Here is a 24,499-nt window from a genome sequence, read left to right as displayed (position 1 = left end):
CAAGCCAGCTTCTGCATTAAAGTAAATAGCATCTCCATTTATCTCAGAATGCTGGGAGGTTTTTAAAATACTTTATTCTCACTCGTTTTCCCACATTCAATCTATGACTGATCCCTGTCCATTCTACCTTCAAAATATGTTTCAAATATGTCCGCTTGTCATTGTCCCCATCATCAGCATCCAGTCCAGCATCATCCGTCAGCCTCCAAACTCGTTTCACTGTATCCACCCTTTCCTCTGTCCCATCCACTCTCCACACCATAGACAGAGTGATATTTTAAAAATAAAAGTTGTGTTTTATCACTATTATCATTCAAATTCTTCAGAAGCTTTGTGCTGCCCTGGGAATAAATTTCAGAATCCCTAACATGGCCTTCAAAGTCCTGGTCCCTGTGTGACCCTGTCCCCCATCTGCACAGTGCTCCAGCCACACTGCTGTTCCTGCATTCCTCCATCACACCAGGCTTCCTCCCACTCATGGACTCAGGTCTCCCTTTGCCTGAAATCCCTCACCTCCTTTTTCACAGGTGTCATCTCAAATGTCCCTTTCTCAGAGAGGTCAGAGATACCACCAAATCACCTCAGAGGTGACATTCTATCCTCATACCCCATTCCAAGCATGGACACAGACTTAATTATCACTGTGAAGTTGCGGCCAGCTCCCAAAGCTTTCCTAAAGTTTGCACAATAACAGAGACAATACAACTCAGAATCATTGAAATTAGTCTTCAGCATAAGTATTAGTTGAACTGTAAGTCTTGCCCTTCATAAGACAACTACTAGATTGGCCTTTTTTATTCATCCTAATAATAGAATCTATTGACCGTTTCTTCCTAGACCACCGTTTTTAGAACTTGCTTCCCCCACAGGTAGGCGTTTGCTTTGATCTGGCCCTTATCCCCACGTCCAGCACCTCAGCACCTATTCTCTCCCTTGATCTATCCCCTAGTCCCTTCCCCATTCCAATTAATAACTTGTAATTTTTCACCTATATCACCCATAATAAACACAGCATTTTTTTCTCTTTTACATAAAGTGTCTTAGTTTCTTTTCCCTCCACCTCTGTCTTCCAGACTAAGCTATATATAAGCAATACACCTATTAAAATTTATTCCAAAAAAGAGCAATCATAAAGCCATGAACTCTGTAGCCTTCCTTAAAATCTGGGAAAATATACAGTTTTAAAGGTAACAATTCATTTTACCCAACCTGCATATTTACATAGAGACAGATAGGAAATGGTAACTATAAAGATGTTAACTGTGGTTGTTGGGATTATAAAGGATTAGAAAATATTTTTGCTAACTTTTATTTTTAATTGGTCTGCAGTGTATACTGAGGATGTCATAAAGTCTGAAACAGATAAAACAAATAGTCTTTATGTTCATTCTTTACATATGGTTGCTACAAGTATGACAGTATGGGTGGGAAGGCCCAACCACAGGATTGAATGTATATTGTCGGCTTTCTCTATGCTCTGTATGTATGTATAGAAGAATTTAAATACAAAACCAGGTCATCACTGGGATGTAGAACGTTCTTACATGTACTACAAATATAAGTGGCTAATATCCTTTGAAAAATCGTCCTTGATGAATAATATAGAATGTTAATGTCTTCCTGACTTGTATACTTATAAGCTAGAATTTTGGTGCTATATTAGGAGCTTCTTCCTAATGTCTAGCCTGGCAAAAACATACTATGGTAGCTTCAGTAAAAAATGAAGAACATCTATTCACCATTATTTTCACTGGGATATACTTGCAAATGGTCAAGTGCCTCTCTCACAGGCTTCTCTTCCACTGTTCTTCCTGTTCATTGTTCACCATCGTACCTTCTCCAGTTTCTCCCTTTCACATGTCACTATGAGGCTCTAAACAGAATGCAGTGGCGTGATGGAGAAATGACCAGTGTGGAGCAAGGAGCATGCCTCCCAGATTGACTCCAGGGACCTCTGAAATACCAGATGCACAGTCCTTGCTGGCAGAGTATTTGCTACCACAGACACCCAGAAGGGTTCAAAGTGCCTGTTATCTTTATATTATGGGTCAATTTATATGAAATTTGTTCAATCACTAGATGGACCTTTTTTATTCATTCCAATAATGGAATTCATTTAAGTGTATGGTATGAAATTCCAAATATTCATATATTGCTTGTCTCAGTTTTGTCAAACAATTTCCAGAATAGTGTGCATTTCTTCAGTATTTCCTTTTTTTGTATTCTCCCCTTCTTGGGAATTTTGCTATGTGTTTTCTTGAACCACGTATGCTTCTCTTTTTCTTTCCCCCAAATCACCTTATATCCCTTTCTAACTGTTTCTTAATCTTTGTTTTACCATAATAATTTATTCTGCAGTCTTCCCTTAATTTTTTCTAACTTGCTTTATTTTCTCATATTCTTTTTTTGTCATAATGTCATCAGTAATTAACTTTGTGTGTCTGCAGTGTACACGACATCACATTTGCATTTGCTTCCCAGTTCTCTCCATCCCATTTTCTATGATGCATACACACATATTACTTGATATGTGGTTATAGTTCACCCTCTCCTTACCCACTGACTACATAATTACTTGTCCTTTCCCCAGGGAGCCTTACAAAGGAAGGAAGAGAGAAAGTCAGTGGCCTCTGTCACTCCTACATCTCATCTTGGTCACTGAATATGCTTTTAGAGTACGTCAGGCATTTCTCCATGGAGCTTTAGAATGTGTACTATGCTGATGTATTCCAAGTCCCTGAATACAAAGTAAAAGAATCTGGGAAAATACACCTAATATCCCCCAAACAAATGCTTTCCAAGCTCAGGGGACACTGACTGGGTAATTTTTCCCTCCTTCACTTTCTGCGTAAACTGACCTAATTAAATTCTCTGTCTACTCTCAAATCAGTTGGTCATATTCCTTCTCATGTATTGTTATAGCTACAGTTAATATTTCCTTTTTCCATGTTCTTATCTCCCCATCTAGATTGGAGGCCATTTATATTTCTTTGACTCCACCTAGTTCATTAAGTGATTTTAGAAAGTGCTTAATTAAAAGCTACTGAATCAGAACATCTCATTTTAGAATAAGCCACGTAGAAGAACCTAAGAAACAACAATCTCTAGTACTTTGTATCCAGACTAAGAAAATGAATTCTTTTAAAAGTGAGATCTCAGGAATCTGCCTGTTTCCTTGACTTCATAGGTAGACTTAATTTTCAGAAGTATCCTTCCCTTTTCCCTTTAGCTGAGAGAGGATATATCCATCAAATGGAGATGTCATGGCTGTGCAAACACACCTGGGTTTACAGGATATGGGACTGTCACAGAGAGTGACCAGACAGGTATTTGTTGAGTTACCTGACAGTCTTCCACTCAAAGCACATGGATTTTCTGCTATCCCAACATGCTAAAAGGCTGTAAAAGAACTTAGAGGCCCTGAAAGAGCCCTAATAATTTTATATCAATCTCAGCTCACTAACTTGATGAGCACCCTGACCCTTCAACTCTCGTGGAATTTTTCCATTTTGTTTTCCACAGAACAGATTTTTATCTGGGAGAATATTTACTTCTCAGTATCCATTCTGTCTTGCCACCAATGGAAGGTGCCTTTAGATATACTGTCATGTGGGTTGTCCCTGATAAAAAAAAAAAAAAAAGCATCACCCACCTCAAAGTAACTACCATTCCTGATTTGTACTCCGGAACACATCCATGGGGTTTCACAGATGACATCAAACTGGAACTGAGAGGGAGGCCCTCAGAGACGAATTGCCATTTAGAGTCAGCATGGTAAAATTACAAAAAGCAAAGTAGACTCACAAAGAACGCTGTTTCTGTTCTAGCTCTAGAGTAATTTCATGCTGGAACTTTAAGCAAGTTATTTCACCTCTTTAAGCCTCAGGTTCCTCATAAATAAAATCAATCAAGTGAGGTATAATACTAAATTATGAGTATTGATTCTGCCAATTTTTAAATTTTATTCTTAGATTTTCTAAGTTAAACTCAGTAATCTCCCTGCACTTCCAGGAATCTATTCTAAGGAAATAACCCAACGTATAACCAAAAATTTATATACAAAGATATATTGCTTATAATTAGAAACCTGGAAAAGACTAAACATATGTTAGCAATAAGGGATAGTTAAATAAATTCTGATATATAAAAATATTAAAATGTTATGCAACAATTAAAAGGTATTTTCAAAGAATGTATAATACCATAGCGTGCTGATTTTACATCTCTTTCATTCAGTGAAAAGGCAATATTCAAAATTATTCTGATTTTTTTTTTTTTGAGACGGAGTTTTGCTCTTGTTTCCCAGGCTGGAGTGCAGTAGCATGATCTCAGCTCACCGCAACCTCTGTGTCCCGGTACAAGTGATTCTCCTGCCTCAGTCTCCCAAGTAGCTGGGATTACCGGCAATGCGCCACCATGCCCAGCTAATTTTGTATTTTTAGTAGAGAAGGGGTTTCTCCATGTTGTTCAGGCTGGTCTTGACTCCTGACCTCAGGTGATCCACCCGCTTCAGCCTCCCAAAGTGCTGGAATTACAGGATGAGCAACTGCGCCGGGCCATGAAATTTTAACATATAAAGAAATACATCAAAATGTTGATCCTGGTTATTTCTGATAGTTGAATTATAAGTGCTTTTAATATTATTTCATAAATGTTTTCTGTATTTTTCAACTTCTCCACAATGGACATGTAACATTATCTTTTCATGAGAACATGGAAAGGTACAACTTTTTATTACTGAGTTTAAAAACCAACATATTTTTCACTAAGAATACATCCAGAATATAAGTATATAATTATGAATTTTAAAGACATGAAAAAATACAAAAACAGAGGCTTGAGAATAAATTTCCAAAAATGATATGGCAAAATGATTCAGAGTTCACAATAGGTTATCTGTAAGATATGGAGCCATCAATTTCATAGTGTTATTTAAAAACAGATATTTTCTGTCATGTGCTCACAGAAGAAAAACATAAAGAAATCCTTATTATTTATAGCCCCATTATTACAATTCAAAGGAAAAGTGCATGTTTGAAACATCTTAAGGGTAAAATAGAATATCTTGATATTAAATTGTATAAATTGAGATGGCTTGCAACACACTTGTTCTTTCATAAGAAATTTTTATGAACAGAATAGATACTAATCCGATTAATATTTTTTAGGTCAGCTGCTCAAAGTGGCCCAAGAAACAATGTGCTTGCAAAAATTGTTCAGTAGATCACAGTCTTTTTTTTGATGCTGTCAATACACTTTCTTTTTTAATTTAAACCAGTGCCCTAACAATAAAGCACTTTATGGTGTGAAAAAATAAATAATAGTTCTTGAATATGATGTGAAAATTGCATTTTCAGAGTTTCAAGTTGTTTTGCTTGTTTTAATTTCATTAACACTGGCCGTCGGCGTTTTTTGTAGCCATGTTGTTTAATTTAAGCGAGTGACCTCTGAGCGCATGTTGTTACCTCGAGTTTGTGGGAAATTAGGTGCTCTCACATCTGAAGAGAGAGCAGTGAAGCATATAACCTTGAAGCTCCCTCCTCCTTCTATGGGACTAGGATTTGGCAAATTGACTTCCTGGGGAACCTTCTGAAACATCACCACCTATGTCTCAAAAACTGTTTCTAAGTGATTGAATTCTTCATATGAAATTAAGTGGGTCACAACAGCACAGGTTATGTTGCATATTTTGTTCACATGAGGGGGAAGTTTAATTTTAACATTTGCAAAACGTGGTTTAAAACTTTCTGAAACCAAATATACTAGCATCATATTCCCTAGGGGTTAAAGAATCAACAGTCACTTTAACATCTGACAAAGGATGTACCTTCTGTTTGCAATCAATCATATTAAATGCTCTAATAGCAGTGTACCTTAACTAGATCGATGATAGGCTCTTACATTTACAAAATGAAAAACAATGAGATACACATAATGGCCACATAACCAATCTGTAGGGGAAAAAAATGTACATGGTAAACACTCCTGATGAAATGAATGCAGGCAGTGAGAGAGTCTCTATTCAGCCAGCCACACATGAGAATAGGTATGAATTATTCAAATTGAGGTTCAAATTATTCAAATAGTCTCTCCTTCATCAACTGTTTTGAAGAGGATTAGGGAGTGCTAATTTTCCGGTGTAGCTGCTCCCTGCCTTTTTGCCTGGTCGGCCTCACACATTTTATAGGATTGGATCATCATGAGTCACCACACTGAAGGATTTTTTCAAGGTTGGAGCAGTGCCAAAGCTATTTTAATCATCCCAACTGATTTGTTGTAGGGCTTTTCTTTCTTTCTTACTTTTTAATGATAGAAAAATCTTGCAATGTGCAACATTCACTTTATTCTTTCTGGTAACTTCCTGCAATGAAAAAAAAATTGTTTTTTTCTACCACAGGCTTTTTTAACCCCTGGCTGCTTCTTTGTACCATATTCTTCAAAGGGATTTTAATGCTGATTTTCCTATGCCATTGGTTTTGGTGTCAGGTAATTTCCTGAATTTGATGACTATGGAGAGAAGCAGCTAAAAGTCTACACTGGTGAGCAGTTTACAGTACTTGTTAGAGATCAAGGTGACCTTGTAAAGGCTGCTGTTGACACAATATTGGTTAATTACTAAAAATGTAATCTATGTATGTAATTTATATTTTAAAGACCTTTATGATGAAGATTCTTTACACTTCATCTTAATTGGAGAAAGTATCATTAACAAATAACATATAGACCATTTTTTAAGAATCCAAAATGAATACCACAATGAACTGCTTTACTTGTGTTTTGCTTCCATATTTAAAGATGAAAAAAATTAACTGCCATGTTTAACGTTCTTCCCACAGTCCATTTCATCCTAGAAATATGCATAACCTTTTGACTGATCGGTTGCTCCTAGCTGGATGCAAGGAGCAAACAGGTTGGAGCAAACAGCCCTTGCTCTTTGCCTGAAAAGGTCTCTATATTTATGCTGTGTTGTTATGTAAATCTATGTTAGGAAACATAGGATTGTTAATGCGTATCTTGTTGAAAATGACACTTTAGGCCGGGCGCGGTGGCTCAAGCCTGTAATCCCAGCACTTCGGGAGGCCGAGATGGGCGGATCACGAGGTCAGGAGATCGAGACCATCCTGGCTAACACGGTGAAACCCCGTCTCTACTAAAAAATACAAAAAACTAGCCGGGTGAGGTGGCAGGCGCCTGTAGTCCCAGCTACTCGGGAGGCTGAGGCAGGAGAATGGCGTAAACCCGGGAGGTGGGGCTTGCGGTGAGCTGAGATCCGGCCACTGTACTCCAGCCTGGGCGACACAGCGAGACTCCGTCTCAAAAAAAAAAAAAAAAAAAAAAAAAAGAAAATGACACTTTATTCAGCAAAGGGAAGTCACATGCCAGTCAGCTTTCTCATGGTCCCTCTTGTTCAAAAATCACATATTTACTAAATAATACTAGCCAGAATTTATTGAGTATTTAGTATTCTTCAATGCTTGGTGCTTTCCTTGGACTATCTCATTTAATCCATTTTCATTCCTCGTTAAAGTAGGAATTTTACAGAAGAGTAAACTGAGGGTTAGAGAGGTTAAGTAACCTGTCCAAGATCACAAAAGGAGTATGGGCGAGAGCCAGATTTCAAATCCGCATCTGCTTGATTCCACAGTTGCTCTTCTTAAGAGCTCCTCTGCCTTGCCTCACTTTGTGATGTGATGTACTAAGAAAAATTCTGTGCAGATCTCTCAAGGGTTTAAGCACAGCGAGACATGCTGTGAAGACAGTCCTGGAGGAGGTGAGGGAAAGCTTTCAGATGCCATCTTTATCCATTGAAGAAGTAGCCCTACCTACTGCCAAGTCTTTTGATGGTTACTTGGTAGAGAAAGATGAGTAAGACAATGTTCCCCTTCCTTGGGGAGTCCATCTCTAAAGAGAGAAGATAGATATGCAAACAAATTATTGTGAAATATGAGCTAAGTTTGGGAAATAAGGAAGGTTGTGCAAGAGCAGAGTGATAATGCGAGGCCTGAGGGATGAAGCAGCCAACCCTGGAGGACTGGGGCACCCACTGGCTGGTGAATGTATCATGGTGGGAGGAAGGATCATGCTGACATGCTGGCATGCGCGGAAGTTCCAGTCACCTGGGACTCCCTCGGCCTTTCCCTAAAGGACTGGTAATGCACTGAAGGTGATTCCTTAAATCCTAACTATATAGCCATTGGTTTGGGGAGTCCCAGGATTGCTCAGAGTTCATATTGTTTCAAATCCAAGACCATTGCTCTTAATATAGAGCACCCCCCCGCCCCCCACCGAAATATAGCCTGGTCGATTCCAACAGGCTGTGTTGCCTGCTTTAAATTTAAATGATAAATTTTAAAAGAACTGAAATCTGTTTAAATAACAGTTAAACACAGGGTTTTGATGAAAAGAAAATGAAGAATTTTACCTCCCACATCTAAGCTGTGATTAGAAGTTTGCTCTAGAAAAAAAGCACTTTGAAACTAGCCCTTCATATACTGATGTAGTGTTTTCAGCATCTGTGTTTACTGAATACGTTACTGCATTTTTTAATGTTTTTTAAAGGAGCTCTGGGATTATTGCTGCATTTCCTATCGAGTTAGTAACTGACATTTAAAAATATTTAGTTGGCTGATGTAGTAGTAGATAATGCTCAGTATTTCAAAAGATTAGTGGTGACTTAAAATGCATAGAGTTATTTCATTAGTTAGTTGGGAAACCTTTTATTCTTATACTTCTGTTATTTTTTTCTTGTTCATGAAGTTGAGTCAGCAAGAGAAGCATATTCAAATTAGACTTGTCATACAGAAAAAAAAATCTGACTTTGTCAGGGTGGGTGGAGGGAAGAAAAGCAACTTTTTGTCAGTCTTTTGTATTTCAGCAGCTGGATTCATTGCTACCATGGTAACGGACCACATGATGAGGTGTATTAGATTGCTGTGTGTTGAGCACAAGGGGAAGAATGAACACAGCTTTTTATTGAAGTTAAAGGTTACTTTGGAGTTTCTTCTCTGGAAATGTGTAAGGTCAAATACTATAGTTTCCAGCTTATGTAGTACTTCAGAGGAAGAATTAGGGGCATATTGGTGCATTTAACTACAAAACCAGGTAAGGTACAATTGAATCTATGAAACTGAACTCTCTGACTTCTGTCGCAGTGGCATAACTTGCTGGGTGGAATTTCACTGTCGCCCCCACACCCACCCCCACATAGGCACCCGATATATTTCTCCTGCCCACCTCCCCAGCTCGTCCACCTCCGGTTTCAGCTGTTTTTAATTTGAAAGTCTAAGATGTTGTGAAATGTTATAGTTTTATGGTAGTGTGTGTGTGGGGAGGGAGTGTGTGTGTGTGTGTGTGTAAGTCAAAGAAAGAAAACTGCAAAGGAAGTAATAAGAATACAATAACTGGTATCTGCAAATCAGTGTAGACCTGAACAAAGTGTTTTCTTGTTTTGTTTTTTGAAAATGGTCCGCTTTTCTTAGCGGACACCTTATTAGTGGCATTCGTCCAAAGCTACTTGTCTCTTCTACTAAATTAATCAGTAGGACCAACTTTTCCAGCATGTTATTTAGTGTGCTTATTGTATGTGAGCTTTTGTTTTTCTTCCTTTCATCATATTATTGCCAGCCTCATCTAACATGTATAGTCCGGTTTTATCTATATTTTTAAAAACATCTATTATTTCTATTAGCATTCTAATCTTTTAGGCATTGTGGCTGTATGTATGTTACAGGGTTTAAAAAGAGAAGTAAATACAACATGGGCGAGTGTAAAATGAACTCTTTTGCTTAGAGGCTGGTAGAGACTGAATGTAAACAATTCAATGTGGCTGTGTGGAGCATCAGTTCCCAGAGCGCAGACGCCTTCTCATGCATTGTTTACGTATCACCCTGGCAGCTTGTTTCAAAATGGGAGGTGTTGGTACGCACAGAGCAAGTTAAAAGAGAACAATTTCTTTAATAATAACTTATTTCGATTACTTGTTCATAGTCTCTACTGATGTTTGATGTTTGACTTCCTCATAAGATATTAGGATTTACTCTAATTATAGCCAGGGGTTTACTTATGCAACTTCTTTCCTTCCTCTTAGAACAAAGTTGTCTTAGCAGCTTTTAGAAATAAAACCTAACTAAATAGTAGCAAAGCCCTACTGTTATTCTAGTATATTGACTACCCACCTGAAAAAGTGCCGATATAGGAAAATCTTTTTGAAAAATACTTTCTTAGTGAACTAAAATCAATTATATGCCCTTAATTGGCACTAATTAGGATAAAAGCCAATAAATGATCCCAAGTTTGTTCATACAGCATGCTTTCTTAGAAAAAGAAAACTTAGATTTTATTAAATGTATTTATGCTCTGTGATTTTCATTGCTATTTCCTTAGTCTCTCGAGTTTCCATGTGTCCAAGCCATTTTCTAAGTTTAAGCAAGGAGTTATAATCATTTTTCAAAAAACTTATTTGCCATGATTTCAAATAAAAACTGTTTCCATGATGACCAATATCAAAAGCATTATAATAGCACCTAACATTGTAAATGCTCATGCTTGTATCTGAATTTATTCTTTTCTTTTTTCCTTTGTGGTTTGAGTACAAATGAGCTATGACCATATAGCTTTCATAAGCATAAGTTGTTATTACTAGAGAATAGGGAGTTTCTAAAACTTAGTGAAAGATGGTACCTGGCAAACTATTTTAAAGTATGAAATTATTGAAACTGACAATATCTGAGGTAGAAAGTGTTATGTTTTATTAAAAGAAAAATAAAAGAGGGAAAGAAGAAGCAAGACAGAGACACACAGAGAGAAAAAAAGAAATGAAAAGATAGACAAAAGGTAAAGATAAAAGTGTAAATGATCTCTTACCCAAGCGTTTTTCTTTCCCACCAGTACTGGAAAGGGTTAAATCTATATATGTCAGAGAAGAGAGTAGTATGGATAAGGGAAATTACTAAAATTAAATTTTTATTTCACTATTCCATGTTTAAAATACATGATAAAGTATAGATAGTTCCTTTCTATTAATTAAAATGAAAAAAATTTCTATAGTGAGTTTGTCTCAGTCTTTGTAGTTATGGGCTACCAGCCAGCTTAGATATTAGAGCTACAAGTGTGTAAAAACCAATATGTGCCCAAATTTCTGTGATTTTTATTCGTCTGACATTAGGCCATATGTACACAAAAACTTCTGAAGTAATTTCAACTGAGAGATCACGAGATGGAAGATTCTTTTAGAGTTGTTCTGGTATTTACATTCTTAAGAAGCAAAATTGACTTTTGATGTACTTGCTTTAAACTGTAAATTTTGTCAAGATGTTTTAATTGCACAATGTTTGTTTCAACTCTTGTTTAAATTATGCTTTCTTGTTAATTTTGAATGATTTGTAGTGTTTGCTAACATTTAGCTTTAATCTCTAGAGCTGCCTAGAGTCATAGACCAATAGATAATTATCTGCAAACATTTACCTCTACTAAGGCGATAGATATTTAACAGTTTTCTAACATGTTAAAAAAGAACCATATTGAGTAAAACAGTAAAACAGCCTCTTCTAAAAAATTAATGATATTTAAACTCCAGGAAAATATTTCTAAAATTGATGAAGATCGAGCCAATGAATGATGACTCGATATCATCTAGATACTCCATTTTTAGGAGTTAGTTTTTAACCTATGATTTTATTAAGGTGAATTTTATTATTGACCACTATGTAATTTTTGATATGAAAAGAATTGGCCTTTTTTTTTTTTTAGAATTCTAAGACTTTTCAAATGAAAATGAAAGTAATGGTACCATGATCATGATGATAATGATAATGACAATAGTGATTAATTTGGAGAATAAGATAGACTTAGAAAGCTCTTGCCTCTTTGTGTAGTAAAAGGCCACTGTTCTTAGAAGGAAAGTGGAAATTACTAATGGGTAGTATGATTCTCAGAAATCAACCCTCAAATTTAATTAATTCTATTAATAGCATTTATAAGTCACTAGGAATAGAGGTGCTTGGTATGTTATTATCAGACTTTATTATAAAATATGTTGGCTTTGTTCAATAAGCAATAGAGGCTGTCATCAAAAATGATTAAACTTATCAAGAATTGTACAATGTGTGGGTCGGTATCTGACAGGAAAAATGTAAACTCATTTCTAGGAAAGAAGAATTCATTATATTTTTAGTATATAAAGGGGCAATCAACTGGTCTTCACTTCATGGTATTATTAGCTGGATACTTTAGAGTGGTATTATTATAATAATTCCCCACTCTCAAACACACATATTTTGAAATGTTCAGTAGACACCATTTCAATATTTTAATTGTTTTTAAATTTTAAATTATTTATTTTAAATAAACAACAATAGTTTATATCTGAAACCTGTTAATTTTGATTAGTTTGGTGGAACATTTATTCAGAAAAATTACTTAACTCTGCACACCCCTAACATGAAAGAAAAAACTGGATGGGTTGGCAATTCCAGTACAAAATGTGGATCCATGAAAGTAGTGAAAGAAAATATAGAATTTACGATAGAAAAGGATGACCTCGAAGACAAAAATCATAAAGGAATGGTAATATGAAACCTTATTCCTTCTAGAATATGTTACATACAAAATTAAAAAGATAAATAGCAAATTAGAAGCAATATTTGCAACATATATGAAAGAGAAAAAGTGAATATCCATGTTATGTAATGAGGTCTCATAAATCTGTAAGAAAAAGCACTTCCCTTGTTATTTTAAAAATAGCTACAAATTAAACAAATGCCATTTTAATAATTAGCAACTATTTTTTAAAGGGGAAAGCAAAAGGAGGAAGGGAGAGATAATGTCTGGTTTAGGAAAAGTCTGGAAAATGGGAACACATATACACTGCTATATGTATATGTATAGTATATTCTCCATATACATATAGCAGTGTACCCTGGGTGCGGGTTGGGGGTTGATCAGGCTGGCAATGTGTAGCAAAGTCTTTAAAAATTTCATATCCTTGGACCCTACAGTTCTACTATGAGGAATATGTCCTAACAAAATAAACAGTCAAACATATTTACATGGTTTTTCATTGTTGTCATATTTATAAGTATAAACAATGGCAGTCTGAAAAAGAAAATCCAAAAAATGTGAAAAACACATGAGCTCATAGTTCCTCTCTAGAAGCTATAAAGCTGTACAAAGTCAGCCAGCCATCTTGGCTCACACCTGTAATCCCAGCACTTTGGGAAGCCAAGGCGGGTGGATCGCCTGAGATCAGGAGTTTGAGACCAGCCTGGCCAACATAGTAAAACCCCTTCTGTACTAAAAATACAAAAAATTAGCTGGGCATGGTGGCAGGCACCTGTAATCCCAGCTACTTGGGAGGCCGAGGCAGGAGAATCACTTGAACCCGGGAGGCGGAGGTTGCAGTGAGCTGAGATTGCATCATTGCACTCTGGCCTGGGCAACAAGAGCGAAACTCCATCTCAACTAAAAAAAAAAAATCCTGCAAGAAGTCATAGACATGGCTATAGGCTATATGCTGGTCTAACTGTTGACTTCCCAACTCTTTAGATGGAACATGTATAGGCAACATGGTGTAGAAAAAGAGTCTTGGCTTAAGAATTGGAATGCCTGAATCACGATACTAACTAGCAGAGTTAATATAAGTATGCACATTTATGAAATTATTAAAATAATAATGTTAAAGAGTAGAAAAGTCTTGAGTCCCTTCACCCACCTATATGTGTTTGTCTTCACCACCGATTTGCAAATAAGAAGTCTCATATCAAGTGGGAGGTGTGCGTTTTTATAATTTCACTGAAATGCAATACCAAATGGTAAAATCTGGAATGCCTTGACTGTGAGAGAAAATAACAAAATATTTTAAATGCATATACATTCCAATTATTATTTTTTGAAATTTATTCTAAAGAACTTTCTACTCATATAAGGATGGGCAGAGGATAACTGGGCTTGAATAACTGGGCCATACCGACGTTTAGGTGTGGTGGAGAGGCAGAGCTCCAGAGCAGTGCTGTTCAAAATTCTGTGATGCTAGAAATGCTCTCTATCTGCATAGTCCAATATAGAAACTACTACTATATGTGGCTACATATGGCTATTAAGCACTTGAAAGGTAGCTAGTGCAACTGATGAAACAGATTTCAAATTGTATTTAATGCTAAGTAATTGAAATAGCCATGTGTGTCTAGTGCTATCTTATTAGACAGTGACACTCTAGAGTTAAGCACAACAAATAGGGTCTTTTATGTAATGTCAGAGGTTAATTTCAAGCACCTCTGATAAATTAGGATGATATAGATAGGACAAGAAAGTGAGTATTCTTTGTGAAATTTCCCTTTTCTCTACAGAAATACAGATCAATGAAATCCTTTGATTCTAGTGACTGCAAGTCCACGATTTTCCAGAGAAGTGTTGGTCTCAAGTAGTCTGTAGTTTTGTTTGCTAAAGAATTTTAATGCTCATTTTCTCATTTATTTTTTTTAAATCCTTATATTGAATATATTTGTGTTGGACACTGACATTGAAAAGATAGTAGTAGTGCAGAGTTCCTTGATTCAGGAAATCCTTGGAATATCCTTAGGAGTAAATGGTGCAGAGCAGAGATTACAGAGGAGGGGAGAGAAAATGCTGTGTGGAGAAGGAAGTACTAAGATAAACCTTAAAGAAATAGCCAGCGTTCAATAGGAGGCTGGGGAAAGGAGGATCTTGAGAAACAGAACAGTGTGGAAAAACCAGGGAGAGATGAGAATCAGAAATGTCTGGAAATGTAATAATGGCAGCAGCACAGAAAATAGACTAATGTGTAGACAGAAATGAGTCCAGAAGTTAATGTTACAATTCAGGACAAGAATGAGGGAGGTTCTGAGCTAAGGGGATGAAAGTAGAATTTAAAAACAGTAGACTTGAGAGGTATTTTGTCTGTTGTTTCCTCTTTACAATGAGTCAGGAAGAGAACATCTGATTTATCTTTTAAGCCCGCTTAAAAATTATCAATTTGCATACAATGCTAGAGCAAGGTTTTTGTGGCCAAGGAAACTGAGTATATCTTACAGTATGCAAGTTTTTCAAACAGGACCAACTTACATAAATCATCCTCTTGGAAGCAGGTACAACTACATCATCTATGTAGTCGAAATGTATGGCACATGACAATATTGTTTAGGGATGAATGTAACTGAGGTGGATGGAAACTTAATATTTATGAGACTTCCTCTTTCATTAAAATCTTAACATTCTTTGATTTTGACAAATAGTGTTTTTATTTCTTCCAAAAATACAAGAATTTTAAAAGTATATAGTTAGGCACCATTTAGAAAGGTCAAAAAAGCAATCTTCTAGTTGAATTTATGATTTGGGTACATTATTATTCTCCAGTCTTTACCCTATTTTCATGGATTTTTTTTCTCTTGGCAGTATATCCAGGTTCATTTAAGGTTGAAAGACCATAGAAGCTGTTATTCCAGCATCAAAGTCCCCACTGTTTTCCAGTAAGAAGTTAGGTTTGATTTCTTCCAAAGCCTTATGATCACTGCAGTCAAAAAAAGAAGGGTGGAAAAATGCAGAAAATGGTGGAAGAGGTGGAGTATGTTCTTAGTCATAAAGAACTGAAAGGAGAAAAGTATTAATGAAGAGTGTGGGCATTAGTCTGACTGTAAGGAGGACTTTGGCAGTAACTACAAGCCAGAGTGAGTGAGGAAAGAATAGCAGCCATTTGGGCAATGTGCTGACCATGTAGTTAGTTTCCATGTGTGGCGTGATGGTAGGAAACCCAAACATACAGCAGAACAGAGAGGAGCACATCATGTGAGAGCTCCATGAGTTCTCGGATTGAATAAAATAGAAGACTTTCTAAGTGCCAGATACTGTTATAAGTACTCTTTGTTTAACCTATTTAAGGTAATTAACCCTTTTTATTCGGAGAAAAGTCATAGCACATGGAAATCACTGAAGAAATACAAGTAGTGGTGGGATGCAGTGGCTCACGTCTGTAATCCCAGTAATTTTGGGAGGCAGAGGTGGGTGAATCACCTGAGGTCAGGAGTTCAAGACCAGTCTGGCGCCAACATGGCGAAACCCCGTCTCTACTAAAAATATAAAAACAAAACAAACAAAACCTAGCCAGGCATGGTGGCATCAGTCTGAAGTCCCAGCTACTCAGGAGGCTGAGGCAGGAAAATCGCTTGAACCAGGGAGGTGAAGGTTGCAGTGACTCGATATCATGCCACTGCACTCCAGCCTGGGCAACAGAGTGAGACTCCATCTCAAAAAATAAAAAAAATAAAAAAATAAACATAAGTAGTTATTATCTCTCCATTAATCCTCACAACAACCCCATGAGCAGGGTACTTTTACCATCTTTATTATACAGATGAGGAAATTAAGGCCCGAGAGGTTAAGTAATCCCCCAAAGAGCATACAGTTAATCAGAGAGAGTGCTACATTTAATGAGCTCAACTAATACACCATCCTGCCTACTCTTAATCTATGTTAATTTTATAATGTCTGCAGAGATGATACTTGTAATGTGCTCACAAAGTGCCTGACATATAGTAAACCTGCAAAAGTGTTAGCAATTATCATTATGTAATAAGATTTAGAAGACTTTCCGGTATTTATGTCATTCTACACCGACACTGCTTAGAAATAGTAACAAGATTTTTAGGGCAGCTCTGGATTTTTCTTATGTAAAGTGTGAAGAAAGCTTTGTTTGGGAGCATGCCCTTATAAATTGGATAAACTTTTCTTCTACCCAAATACTATCAATCAGTTTGACTGGCACAGTTGAAGTTTTTACCTCAAAGAATGGGCCTCATTGAAATGTTCTATATACTCATCTACATGGCTCTGACCTTCTAACAGAGAATGACTGCTGCTAATGGTACTAATGAGAGCAAATGAAATTCCCTTCCAAGCTTAGTATTTGAATAATATGTCAATTTGTTCATTGCCGTCTTACTAGGAATTAAATGCCCTGACATTTTTATAACCTAAGGGAGCTAGTGCAAGTTTGGCAGCCGGAAAAGGTAATCAGGCCAGAGGCTGGCCAAGGCATAGTCATGAGGGGATGGAAGGGTAACAAAGTCAAAGTCAAGCAGGTGGATCCAGGCGGAACCCAACCAGACTCTAGAACAAAGTTAGGTTCAGAGTTGGATTCTTATCTCCTTTCCCTATAATGTGGACTGGTAGGGGTGGGTTGGTTTTCATCCTCTGTACAAAAAGAATTTTATGGAAAATTGGCTAGCTGTGAAATCTAACTGAAATAAGAAAGTCAATAAAAGCAGAATTAAAGATACTTAAACATTATAGATACAGGCAATGCAAGAACAATGCCTCTGTTGTACTGGATTTCCAGCAGGGAATGATGCTGTTTGGGTTAAGACACAGGTGAGGCAGAGGAGCTTTGAGGATACCATGGCTCAGGAAGGAAGAAATGTGAGAAAGCTAGAGAGGTACAGGAGACTGCAGAGGAGAAGGGAAAGGCAAAATCTGGATTCTGAGTAATCAGAAGTTGTCGTCTACCTTGTTGACTCCTATAGTTCCCTTTGTCTTCATCTGTGAATTGCACTGGGCAAGTGTGCCAGGCCGACCACCCAATAAGAGGACAAGGAAGAGAGAGTGGAAGGATCAGCAGAACTGTCACCACTCTGCGTCTGGGGTGTGGGAGCTGGGGATGCGGGGTGGGGAATCTCTCTCTAGAGGTTTGTTCTCTGCTATGCTACTCCCATCTGTGACAGCTTTTTCTCCATGAGCTTAAATGATGATGGTTTTCTTCCAACTATTAGGGAATATGTTGATAGTGTTAGTGATTCATAGAGTCTCTGAAATAATCTCTGCAAATGTTATGTGTAGTTGATTATCTGGAGAAGTAACCAGCTTTTATCAACCATAATAACTAAATTTGTATGGTGATTTACTGTTTGCAAAATATTCAATTATGTTATATTTGAATCTCCCACAATCCTAGGAGGTAGATGACAGCATCAATTCCTTTATAAGGATGAAGGAAATCAAGCTCAATTACTTTACTAGAGGCACTGGGTTTGATAGCAAAGCACAAATTTTAATTTACTCGTTTACTGATGCATGCTGCTTCATTCAACACCTTTTCACCTTTAAAAGTAAAAATTGTCTCAGTGATAGCTATTTACCTTTAGAAAATTGCTATTACAAATTAAGAACTCTTAAATTTACTCAGATTGTTCAGATTAAATCCTCCCTTTAAACATACTTTCAAGGTAGTTTATGTACACAGTAGGTATTTAATAAGTGTTAACTGCTTGATTATTGTCTCTTTGTACTCCTCCAAAGTAATCATTCTAATTCTTACACGTTGAATTAAAAGGTTGTTTATTTGGAGTAGAAAGGAATACTCTGCAATTACAATTCCTAACATGGGAAACTAATTAAAAAAAAAAAAAAAAACCTGACGCAGCTCTTTTTAACTTAAGAAAATTATCTAACCTCTAACATATAAATGAGTAGCCTTAAAATAACTGGACAAAGCCAGAAGGCGACAAGGCAGACATCTTATACTTAGGCAAAACCAATCAAAGGAAATTATCATGAGCCCCAAAACTACTCTACTTCTCATATCCATGCAACACCCAAACAATATACGATTTTATCTTGCCTATGAAATTCCCAAGTATATTCCTAGGTATGTGTTTGTCTTTGTATCACACACTGTCTGTATTCTTTAAAACCTTCCCTTACCCGACATTGCCCTTGAATGTAGCTATTTTCCTTGCCTATTGGAGACATCAAAAATGCTCCTCCCCTGGCTAATTCTCTGTGGGAACCAGTGATTAAAGTCTGGGCAGGAGAAAAGAAGGTGGGGCATATGATTGTCAGTAATAGGGTTTTCCGGTTTGGCTAAAGTGAAGCTCCTTACTTCAGCTAGTATTGCAGCTATTTGGGCTCCCCTTTCCTTATGCTCCTTCCTAAAATGTTAAAAACAAAAAAATCCAAATTACAACATTTATTACCTTTCTCATTTAAAATTGTATTAAAATAATCCTTTGGGTTTAAATATTCTCTTCTGATAGTAATGCTAAGATCTGAGATTCTTTTGATTAGGGTTAAGGCTAGGCAGGAAAGGAATATTAAAGAAGAATGTCACTTACCAACTATTAAATATACTATAAGCTATAATCACAATTAAGTTGAACTATAATTTAAAAGGGTGTTAATACAGACAAACCCTGGAGTATAAACAAATACTTGCATAGGTATCAATATATGCTAGAGGAGGTTGTGCATAGCAACAGGACAGATTATTATTATTATGCAGTAAAATACTATTGGGAAGGAAAATATTTTCATTCATACTACAAAATGAATTCCAGGTAAATTAGAGTTAAATGCTTATAATAAATCAAATTATAAGGATTAATAGAAAATATACAGGGATTTTAAAAGAGCTTTAATGAACTAAACAATTTAAATTGTACAAATTAATAGGTTTTGACATACACACACACACACACATACACACACACCCTAAGCCATCTTTAGAATCAAGATTGTGAACATATCCATCATCACCAAAAATTTCCTCAAGCTCCTTGGTAATGACTCCCACCTGTCCCTCCCCCATCCCAAGCAACCACAAATGAATTTCCAGTCACTATAGATTAGTTTGCATTTTCTAGAGTTTATGTAAATTGAATCAGACAGTACATACTTTTTTGGTCCGGTTTCTTTCACTCAGTATATTTATTTTGTGACTCATCCACGTTGTGTGTATCAACAATATGTTCATCTTTATTTATTTATTGTTTATCCATTCATCTTTGATGAACATTGAGGTTCTTTCTGGTTTTTGACTATTACAAATAAAACCACTATGAACATTCACGTGAAAATCTTTAAACAGATACATATTTGCTTTCCTTTTGAGTAAATGCCTATGGGAATTTTAAATGATCCATGAAAGAAAAAGGACTTTATAAATACAAGGATTAAAAGTTCACCATGGAAAATATTATATTTGACAACATTAACATTTTAAATTACTGCAACTCAAAAAAAAAAATGTTCTTAACCAAACTTCAGGTTAAATGATAGTCAGAGAAACTATATAAGTAATAGCTAACAATGATAATAACTTGCCGTAAGCAAAACATCGGCAGCTCTGTCTTATCTATCAGTTGATCTTCACAACAGTCCTGAAAGGTTAAACACTATAGTGCCACATCCTGTGTACTTAACCACTGCTCAGTGCTGCCCCCCTGTGTGGAGAAGGAGTATATATTATATATAGACGGTATATTTGTCAAAAAAAAGTTCAATATCCAATCGTAGGAAATTATGGGAAACATAATAGAAATAATTTATATATTGTATATCTCTGAAATACTTGTGTGAGATGATATGTCGATAACCTAAATATAATTTGTGCAAAATATGTAGGAGAATACAAAGGCAATAAAATGGGCAAGGGACATAAGATGTTCACAACTAAAAAAAGTAAAAATAGGGCCGGGCGCTGTGGCTCAGGCCTGTAATCCTAGCAGTTTGGGAGACCGAGACAGATAGATCACTTGATGTCAGGAGTTCGAGACCAGACTGGCCAACATAGCAAAACCCCGTCTCTACGAAAAACACAAAAATTAGGCGCGTGGTGGCAGGTGCCTGTAATCCCAGCTACTGAAGAGGCTGAGACAGGAGAATTGCTTGAACCCGGGGGGAGGAGGTTGCAGTGAGCCGAGATCGTGCCACTCCACTCCAGCCTGGGCAACAAGAGTGAGACTCTGTCTCAAAAAAAAAGAAAAGAAAAGAAAGAAAGGAAAAAAAAATTAGATGAACAATATTAAACTTCATTCTTAGTCAAATACATTAAAAATAAAATCAAACTGTGACACCTATCAAATGAATGAATATTTTTAGATATGTCATTATTGGTTTTTATTGCTTTATTTTAATAGTGGTAATATGTAATGTTAGTGAAGTTGAAAGCCATTCTCACACTTTATTGGTGGTGAAATATAAATTAATACAATCATTCTGGAAAGCAATTTGGCATATCAGTATGTATAAATGACTTGACAATAATTATGCCCTTTGATAAAAGATTTTATTTTTGAAATCAACTGAAGCAATAACCTTAAATGGATATAAAGAGTTATGTACAGAATGTCTTTTATAGTGTGACATAATGTCTTATAAGAGGAAAATGAATAGCTAAAGTAATTTCATAGCTAAAAATCCTGTGCACCTACTAAAGAGGTCTTTACTAAGCATTATCATAAACTATTGGTAGAAGTGAGAATTACTACAAATTTATTGAAGAGCAGTGTGATAATTTTTAATTTTTTTAAATTTATAAAGAAAATAGGTTTATTTGGCTCACAGTTCTGCAGGTTATACACAAAGCATAATGCCAGTATCTGCTCCTGGCAAGGGCCTCAGGAAGCTTGTAATCATGGTGCAAAGTGAAAGGGAAATAGCATGTCACATGGCAAGAGAGGGGAGAGGTGGCAGCTCTTGGTATGAATTGATACAGTGAGAATTCTCTCATTACAGTGAAGACAACACCACGCCATTCATGAAAGATCTATCCCTAAACACTTCCCACTAGGCCCACCTCCAACATTGGAGATCACATTTTAGCATGAGATTTAGAGGAGCCAGATCCTCGGCAAAAAGAACAAAGCTGGAGGCATCACGCTACCTGACTTCAAACTATACTACTAGGCTACAGTAACCAAAACAGCATGGTACTGGTACCAAATCAGATATATAGATCAATGGAACGGAACAGAGGCCTCAGAAATAACACCACCCATCTACAACCATCTGATCTTTGACAAACCTGACAAAAACAAGCAATGGGGAAAGGATTCCCTATTTAATAAGTGGTGTTGGGAAAACTGGCTAGCCATATGCAGAAAACTGAAATTGGATCCCTTCTTTACACCTTATACAAAAATTAACTCAAGATGGATTAAAGACTTAAATGTAAGACCTAAAACCATAAAAACCCTAGAAGAAAACCTAGGCAATACCATTCAGGACATAGGCATGGGCAAAGACTTCATGACTAAAACACCAAAAGCAATGGCAACAAAAGCCAAAATAGACAAATGGGATCTAATTAAACCAAAGAGCTTCTGCACAGTAAAAGAAACTATCAGCAGAGTGCACAGGCAACCTACAGAATGGGAGAAAATTTTTGCAATCTATCCATCTGACAAAGGGCTAATATCCAGAATCTACAAAGAACTTAAACAAATTTACAAGAAAGAAACAAACAACCCCATCAAAAAGTGTGCAAAGGATATGAACAGACACTTCTTAAAAGCAGACATTTATGCAGCCAACAAATTTATGGAAAAAAGCTCATCATCACTGGTCATTAGAGAAATGCAAATCAAAACCACAATGAGATACCATCTCACACCAGTTAGAATGGCAATCATTAAAACATCAGGAAAAAAACAGATGCTGGAGAAATTGTGGAGAATTAGGAACACTTTTACACTGTTGGTGGGACTGTAAATTAGTTCAACCATTGTGGAAGACAGTGTGGCGATTCCTCAACAAGGATCTAGAACTAGAAATACCATTTGACCCAACAATCCCATTACTGGGTATATACCCAAAGGATTATAAATCATTCTACTATAAAGAAACATGCACACATATGTTTACTGCAGCACTGTTCACAATAGCAAAGTCTTGGAACCAACCCAAATGCCCACCAATGATAGACTGGATAAAGAAAATGTGGCACATATATACCATGGAATACTATGCAGCCATAAAAAAAGGATGAATTCATATCCTTTTTAGGGACATGGATGAAACTGGAAACCATCATTCTCGGCAAATTAACACAAGAAGAAAAAACCAAACACCACATGTTCTCACTCATAAGTGGTAGTTGGACAATGAGAACACATGGACACAGGGAGGGGAACATCACACACCAGGGCCTGTCGGAGAGTGGGGGCCTGGGGGAGGGATAGCATTAGGAGAAATACCTAATGTAAATGACGAGTTGATGGGTGCAGCAAACCCACATGGCACATGTATATCTATGTGTCAAACCTGCACGTTGTGCACATATACTCCAGAACTTAAAGTATAATAATTTTTTTAAAAAAGAAATAAGATTTGGAGGGGTCAGAACATCCAAATCTATCATTCTTCCCCTAGTCCCCAAATCTCATGTCTTTCTTACATTGCAAAATACAGTCATCTCTTCCTCATAGCCTCCAAGTCTTACCTCATTCCAGCATTACTCAAAAGTCCAAAGTCTCATGTGAGACTCAAGGCAAGTCCTTCTACCTATGAGCCTGTAAGATCAAAATCAAGTTATTTGCTTCCAACAACAATGGTACTATAGGTATTGAGTAAACGTTCCCATCCCAAAAGGGAAAAATCAGCCTAAAGAAAGGGGTAAGAGGCCCCATGCAAGTCTGAAATCCGCAGGACAGACCTTAAACCTTAATGCTCCAAAATAATCCTTCACTCCTTGTCCTGAAACCAGAGGACACTGGTGCAAGGGATGGACTCCCAACACTTAGGGCATCTCCACCTCCATGGCCATGCAGACTGCAGCCAAGTGGCTGCTCTCATGGATTGGAGTTGAGTGTGTGTCGCTTTTCCAGGCTCAGGATGCAAGCTGCCAGTGGCTCTACCATTTTTCCACCTGAAGGGCAGCAACCCCCTTCCCACAGCTCCACTAGGCACTGCCCTGGTGAGGACGCTGTGTGGGGCTCGAACCCCACATGTCCTCTTAGCACTGCCCTAGGAAAGTCTCTTTGTGGAGGCTCCACCCCGTGTCAAGCACCCAGGCTTTCCTCTGATACATCCTCTGGAATCTAGGTGGAAGCTGCCAAGCCTCCTTCACTTGTGCATTCTGTGTGCCTGCAGGCTCAACACCATGTAGCAGCCGCCAAGGCTTAAAGTTTGCACTCTCAGAAGTGGCAGCCTGAGCTGTACCTGAAGCCTTTTAAGCAAAGGCTGGAGCCCCAGCAGCTGGGATGCTGGAAGCAGTTTTCTGAGGCTGCACAGGGCAGCAGGGTTCTGGGCCTGGCCCCAAAACCCATTCTTTCTTACTGTGATCCTGGACCGGTGATGGGAGAACTGTCTGAAGACTTCCGAAATGCTTTTAAGGCCTTTTTCCCATTGTCTTGGCTTGATGATATTTTTAATTTGCTTAAAATACTTAACGACCATTGACTAGTAATTTTACTTTTAGGAATGTCTAAAATGGAAATATTTTTGGCCCAGAATTTATAAACAATGATACTGATCCCAGTATTATAATATCGTTGTGAATCAAGGATATTGATTCACAGTATTGTGAAAACAAATTTTCACTGTAAAACAAACTAAATGCCCAACAATGAAGAACCAGTTAAATAAATTCTGGAACATCTGCATGATGGAAACCATTTAAAATGTCTTTTTTTGTTGTTTTTGTTTTTTGAGACAGAGTTTTGCTTTTGTCAACCAGGCTGGAGTCCAGTGCCTCAATCTTGGCTCACTGCAACCA

General features: G+C 37.0%; 1 protein-coding gene across 37 annotated transcripts in view; it reads left to right on the top strand.

Moving 5' to 3' along the window:
• LOC105498620 (dystrobrevin alpha) overlaps positions 1-24,499 on the top strand; it is a 419,513-nt gene that overhangs the window by 231,591 nt on the left and 163,423 nt on the right. For 2 of the 37 annotated variants that reach the window (XM_071085455.1, XM_071085452.1), the window contains exon 1: positions 8,914-9,102. The exons of 28 other annotated variants lie outside the window; for them this stretch is intronic. The gene's annotated coding sequence lies outside the window, so the exon portion shown is untranslated. Of the gene's footprint in view, positions 1-8,909; positions 9,103-24,499 lie in introns of those variants that run through there. 7 more of the 37 variants (XM_071085461.1, XM_071085458.1, XM_071085466.1 and 4 more) reach the window with 5 other exon arrangements.

This window comes from Macaca nemestrina, chromosome 19 (assembly GCF_043159975.1).
Source record: "Macaca nemestrina isolate mMacNem1 chromosome 19, mMacNem.hap1, whole genome shotgun sequence".
In the NCBI taxonomy this organism is placed as follows: Eukaryota; Metazoa; Chordata; class Mammalia; order Primates; family Cercopithecidae; genus Macaca; species Macaca nemestrina.
This window is presented reverse-complemented; position numbering and strand designations above follow the sequence as displayed.